General features: G+C 31.5%; 1 pseudogene; it reads right to left on the reverse strand.

The window, feature by feature from the left end:
* Positions 1 to 3,428, reverse strand: LOC112098128 (annotated as a pseudogene).
* Positions 3,429 to 7,437: the final 4,009 nt, after the last annotated feature.

Genomic DNA, 7,437 nt, shown 5'->3' on the forward strand with positions numbered 1-7,437 from the left:
CTAGGGTTTAACGAGAACCCACTTTCCATCTTTCTTTGTTTGGATGCCATTCATCTCATTGATTTGGAGGAGGATGGTGAGTGCTGAGGCATCAGAATGAGAATTCAAGCTAATAACTTGATTTGGTTGCAGACAAGGACGATAATAATTCATCCTTTTGATTGCACCACTTCTTCAAACAACTCTTTCATTTCATTTGGATCCATTCTTAGAGCTTTTGCCATTTGGTCGAGCATTTTCAAGGAAAGACATTCCACTTGTGTTAAGTAAATTTCCAAGGTACCTTTAGTAGTTAATGCAGTACTATTGTTAGATGGATGAAACATTGCACCAATAATTGTTGTGTTGTTTGACTAAAAATGAAAACGATAAAGTAATTGAGAGAGCAGGGAGAAGCTGAATGGGAGAGGCAATTTGGGGAATAGGCAGGGTTTCTTCAAATGAACTGGGAGAGTAAATATTGTAAAGCCCTATCCCCAATCAAGTTTCTGCTCCCCAGAAGCAATGAAGAGCTACCCAAATCCCTCAATATCACCAAGTCGTTGCCAGTACTTGTTCTTTTTCTCAATTGGAAGATTAAAGAAGTCTTGAGTCTCAGCTTTCATTTTCTCCACCAGTGAACTGTGTTGTGCTCTAATACCACTACTTGTGCTATACAAGCATCATTTCTTGTAGTGTGACACCACTCTTGCCATTGTGTGCAAATGGGAATCAATATACACCAAATATTCACAACAAAATAAAAGAAACGAGATTTAATGTGGTTCGATAATAAAGCATGCGTCCATTGAGGTAAGAGATAATAATTGTTCCAGTAACAAATAATAGAGTACAAATTTGAATATGAAACCTCACTTCTCAAATACCTAAATACATCTAGTACTCTCACACACTCTTGAAGGAAACAATTTCCCCAAAACACACATTCTCTCACATCTCTACAAATAGTGCAGAACCCAACAGAGCATCCAAGGAAATACTCTCCAAACTTTCTAAGAGCTCACTTGTAGATACTCCTTTTTTCTAGACTTTTTCACATGGAACTCTCTCTGGATTTTTTTAGAGATCTCTTTAATTTCTACATTTTTGGGATGCTTTACTTCTTTGAAATGAAGCTTTGTTTATAATTGAGCTTCACCATTTAGTACATTTAAAAGTCTAAAAAAAGTCTTCTAATTCAGCACCGAATTGAAAAACAATTCATGCATGTAGCTCTACCTCCAATTTGTCTATTTTATATGGCTACCAAATTGAAATGAAATCCGCCAAATTTGACTTTTCAATAATTTCCACATTGGTGAAGATTTATGCAAATCTGAGCCGACTATCAACGAACAATTATCTTTAAAGTGATCATCCATTAAAGATCCAAAAATGGCTATGTCACTTGAACTGCCTATACACTTAGCCACTAGGATCAAACAGACTATAGTTCATTGATTCCTAAAGGAAATACTTTCGCAGATTCTCTTGTACTCATATTAGAGAATCCACCTCATTACAAGCTAGTGAATTTTACTTGGATCTACTAATTACGCTCACTGCTTCAGATATATCAAGCCTTTTACACATCATAACATCCATAAGACTACATATAGCATAAGCTTAAGAAACATAAGCCACATACTCATGCTTCACTTGAGGAGAATGACACGAAAAAGAGCTTAGGAGCTAAAGGAGTATAGACTAGTTTAGTCTTTGTCATTTGTACCAAACTTTTTTAGCACTTTCTTCAAAATAAATCTTTTAAATCAACTGCATGCTCTCATTCTTTCTGTTTTTACAAAGTCTCCAATCATAGTATTTTTTATGCATTACCCATGTCTTTCATTTTAAACTTAGAAGCCATCTACTTCTTCAATTTCATTCTTATTCTTCGAAGCTATAACCCTTTCGTTGACTTAAAGTAACAAATGGATAAAAACTTCATCTCGTAGTCTTTCGAAGTAAACACATAATCTTGTTACTTGCTGGTGAATTCTGCCTTCGTAAAAATCGACTAGATCTCTTATACCCTTGTTTCTCAATTGCTTTTGTCTGTATTAAGATTTAATCATTATACATACACATATAATTCTCCCTTCAACAACTTTGAAACCATAAGAATGAATCATTTAGATCTTCTCCTCCACATCTCTATGTAAAAATGTCATTTTAATATTGAGCTAACTCTAACTTATATTCCAAAACTAAGACAAGTCGGATGTAAAAATAAGTATTTTAGAAAAAAAAAACCTTCTTTCTAAGCAAATTCTTTTGCTATGAGCCTTACCTTACAGTAAAGAGCTACTTGTTTTGGAGATTTTACTTTTTAGTGTATCCCTATTTATTGCCAATAACCCTCAATCTTTTAGGTAACTTTACGAGTTCCTAAGTTTGATTTTGATGAAGAGCGCCACATCTTCTTCTATGGCTAACTTCTGATGATCACTTTTTTTTTTTTTTGCATATTATTTCACTGAAAGTGTTTGAAATATCATTATTAACAATTAAAAGTGCAAAGGGTACCACCATGTAAGCCATTTAGGTGTATCTTCTTGGTTTCCTTGTTGCTATCATCTTTATCTACATCATCAGTTGTTTTCTCTTCTTATGGGAACATCAATAGAAATAATATCTTCTTCAACTCTTAGTGTCACCTTCAAAGTTGAGCTCTTCTCTAATGTAGAATCGTCCAGTCGTATGGAGTTGTATCAAATTCCACTTACTACAATATCTTATAGTCTTGTTCTCCAAATATTGAGAACTAAAAGTCTTCCACATTGAAGCTTCATTAAAAATGACATCTCTGTAATAGATATACTTCTTATCTTTAAGATCCCAAGGCTCTACTTTTGAATCCTATAAAGATAACATACGAAGAGAATCATAGTCTTATGCATGTTTTTAAGACACATATTTAAAAAACGTTTTACCTTTAATTGCAGCAAAATATAAATATGGTTTTCTAAATGATGTTTGTAGTTTACAGCCTCAATTTAAGACCTTTTATCTAAACCAACATTAATACACAATACTTTAGACTATCATTTTAGCGTTCTTGCATGAATGGATCACAAATATATCATTCCATATTAATACACAATACTTTCATCTTCCTACTAGGTTGAGCCTCCACCAATTTCTTTCATTCATGGACATCTCTAAAACTTCATCTTATACTCGTATGGCGCACACCTACATATTTCTAAAGAAACAAATGCAACTCAATAATGGTTACCATTAATTGATGCGGTCTTAGTCAAATTCTCATACCTTACGTGAACATTTAAGGATCTCACAAGTATTGTGATTAACCGTGCCAATGATGACCCTTGTTTTCTTGCCAAACAAACAATGCTCACAGAACTCCATTTTTGCAAGTTCTGGCAAGCACCTTGCAAAAGTCCATGCCTTATCTCAATTTGCAAATACTTTCTCTCATGCATGTTCCTAATTGTACATGCTATAGCTCGATGGTGTTATTATGTGCCAAAAAATATGCACATCATCATTTGTACTTCTCTTTTAATAATACAAATTGTAATGCCAGGCCTCTTTACAGAATCTCCATAAACCTATGTGTAAATTTTATTATGACATCTTCGATCGTAACCCTATAGCCTTAACCTCCAAAGCACTTACAAAAATTAAATACTTTCTTGTGACAGGAACGTACCTAACTTCTTTTAATTTTCTTACCATTCTGTCGAATGTCTTGACTTGAACTATTTTTGTCCTCATTTCTACAACAAGGTTGATCACTCTTCATCACAACTATACCGGATTCCATTTCAAAATCCACCAATAATTCCCTAAAGGAACATAAATGATAGGTTGCTTCAGTGTTAAGTATCCACTTGTTCGAACTTGCCATATAAACTATAAGCGTAATATTCAATGAATAGTCAATGTCATATGCCATGTTTATTTCTATTAGTTTTTTCCCATCTTTCTTTTGAGCCTTTTGGTAATTTTTCGTCAAATGGTCCCTTTCACGACAAAAGGCACACTCATCTCGGGCTATTCTGTTTTAAGAATTCTTTACACCATGCTTCATCTTGTTTTCTTCACCGTCTGTCCTCTACCATCAAAGCTTCAAACAATGCTCATTCAAAATATTTATCATTATTCCGAGTCTCTAAATTGATCAACATTGTGCCGACATCTTTGAAAATGATTATGCTCTTTCATACAACAATGTAGTCATAAAGTGGTTGTATTTTTCTGGAAGTGAGTACAAAATAATCTCACTCTTGACTTCATTCTTGATCTCTTTGTCAAGATTCTTTAATATCTTGATACACATGCGTGCATTGGCACTTTAGGCTTCATTTAGAAGCCATACAGAGTAATGAAACACACATCATTTTGAACTATATATTTCACTTCTATGAACAAGCAAGACTTAATATGATCAAGAGTCTTCTTATTCATACGATCACAAAATATCTTCATCATACTAGTTCTTTTTCTTAGATTGGCATATGTGATTATTTGCAATTGTGGATTTGATAACTTATTCTTAACTCATAATGATGGCATATCTTGATAGTTATGTTGATTTTGATGATCTATATATTGTCATTATGTACTTATGTTTTGCTTAAGTTTTGATGATAAAGAATGTGTTTTGATGATTATATTGTATTTGATGAAATTTGATCTTATAAAATCTGTGATTAGTGAATGGATGCATTTTTTGGACTTTATTGACATATTGTTGAAAGTGTATTACTTGCTTGCTTTAAATGACATCGAAAGGGTGAGAAATACATTCACTTTGAGATATTGACACATATGAGATTAAGTGAATTAAAATGTCAAATTAGATCTTTAATGAGCTTCATTTTTAAAATATGATTATTAATTATGGAGTTTGGATAGTTAATATTATACTCTTATGACTTTTGCATGCCCTCGCTTGGTCCATTACTTGTTTTCTTGATTATTGATAGGACGAGCTACCTTAACAACTCTACTTAGTTCTTGTCGCTTCCATTTTGGATAATATGCATTTTGAACATTTTTATTGTCAAAAGAGGGAGACGAAATAATATACATTTTTTTATGATAAAGGGGGAGAAGTAACGTGCATTTTAAGCATTTTTAATGGTCAAAGAGGGAGACAAAGTAATATGCATTTTTTATGATAAAGGGAGAAGTAACATGCATTTTGAGCATTCTTTGTTGGTTATATATATACTTGATTATTATAGATTGAAATCATTGACATGCTTTCTACGTATGGCATTTGATTTTGATATCTTATAAACTCGTGACATAGATTGAGGGAGTTTATAATTCTTATATATCTTATTATTCCTTTATAAATGTCAAAATGCATGGAGTGTTGTTATCATAAAAAAAAAAGGGAGATTATTGGCCTAAATAGTTACATAGTCTTTGATTTTGATGATGACAAAAATTGTGTCAAGGATATATTAGTATATGTATATGTTTCAAATCTCACTAAATCTTGAAGGACAAAAATTACTCATGTGAGATCAAGTTCAAGGAACTCAATGGACAATGGCACAAAGCTCATCAAGTCAAGGACAAGTGTTAAAGGTACTAGCTTAGGTAATTTCTCTTGTTACATTTCTTGTAAAGCTAATATGATTAAATGTATGCATGATTAAGCATTTAAAAGCTCAAATTATTTTTCATGACATTTCAAATAAATCGTTATTTTCATAATATTGAGGTTTTATAGTTAAAGGAAAATAATTTTATGAATTGGTTGTTTTCAAGCTTATGGACTAAATTGAAAAGGTTTTGAGAACTTTGAAATCAACAAGTATTGTTTGAAATTCTTCAAATGGACATGTTTGAAACATTTTATAAATTTGTAGGCCATAATTTAATTTTATAAAGCTTTAGGGTAAAACTATAATTTTAGAAAGTAAGCGGAAAACTGTTTCACTTTAGCTGCTTACCGTTTATGATTGGTCAAGTTTTTGGAATTGAATAGTAAATCACTACTTTCAAGTGGTAAAATGTTTTGTGTAAACTTTTCAAGTTTAAATATAATCAAATAGGCAAATGGCGAGACGTGTCATGGAAAGTAGTAAACTGATTGTGCCCGAAAAGTTTATAATAGCTAATTTCTCTCTCCAACGGTTAGTTTTCTTGTCAAATTATAAAATCCAAATCAAACTCATTTCAAGAGAATTCTTCAATCCTTAATCAACCTTAAACTTATTCATACAAATCATCTTGAGCTTTCATTTGCTCATTCATATACAATGATTCCTTATTGGCTATCATTTGCTTATATGCTTTTACAAGGAGTGTGGTCTTTGTAATCTTCATTTCAACATCAAAAATTAAGTAATTATAAGTATGGGAAACACTTAACTCTATAAAATAAAGCTCTATTTATAGTTGAGCTTCATTGTTTAATACATTTCAAAGTCTCAAAAAAGAGCAAAACTCTTGTAATTCGACACGGAATTGAAAAAAATCCATGCATACGGCTTCACCTCCAATTTGTGAATTTTATATAGCCACCAAATTGAAAAGCAATCCACCAAATTTGACTTTTCAACAAACTGCTCACTGCATGATTCAGCAACTGCATACAAATTATTCAAAGTACGATGTTATTGTCATATAAGTTCCTTAGAACTTAATTTGAAGTTAGCAAAACATGAAGAAATACTCATTTAATTCCTATAGTTTGAACTAATTATCTAATTAGTTGATGTACTTTCAAAACAACAATGATATGTATATAAAAAATAGTATAAAAAATAGTACGTCATTGCTAGAAAAAAAATAACTATAGGATAAAAAATTAATACAAGAAAAGAATTTTTGTCTTTTGTTGTTTTTAAACTAATTTTTGTGTTATTTTCGGTACATATATCATTATTTAAAAAAAAAATTATTTAAAACATATTTTTGTAGTGATTGGATCTAAGTTTTAAGGATAAAATACTATTACATTGTTTCAACTAATTTAAAATTCAAATTAATTCAACATTTAGGAGGTGAAGAAAATAAAATATAATTAAATTGATATAAATGAAGAAAACAAATAGACAACAGAGAGGATGTTTTAGATAATTTGTTTGGAAAATACAAGAACTAGTTGGATAATTTGCTAAAACTATGGAAAACATTAAAAAAGACATTGGACGAACAAACAAAATGACACTAATTAACGAAGACGAATACGTATACCTGAAAGAAACCTATTCTTTGCATGCTTTGAATCATCTCCGGAGAGCAATTTCTGCACGTCATGACTGGAAGCTGTTCCGTTGAAGAATTGTCGATGTTTCAAATCATTACACCTTTTACAGTAGGGCGAATATATCGTGGTGGAACTGTAGTCATCATTGGTTTCGTTGCCAACTGTTGAAGAAAAATCAGTTTTTAAAATTTTATAAAAACTTTTAGGATTGCTCTCATACAATATACTAAATGGCCATTGTAATAAGATCTGCCATT

Source organism: Citrus clementina, unplaced genomic scaffold (genome assembly GCF_000493195.1).
Source record: "Citrus clementina cultivar Clemenules unplaced genomic scaffold, Citrus_clementina_v1.0 scaffold_5, whole genome shotgun sequence".
NCBI classification, from domain to species: Eukaryota; Viridiplantae; Streptophyta; class Magnoliopsida; order Sapindales; family Rutaceae; genus Citrus; species Citrus x clementina.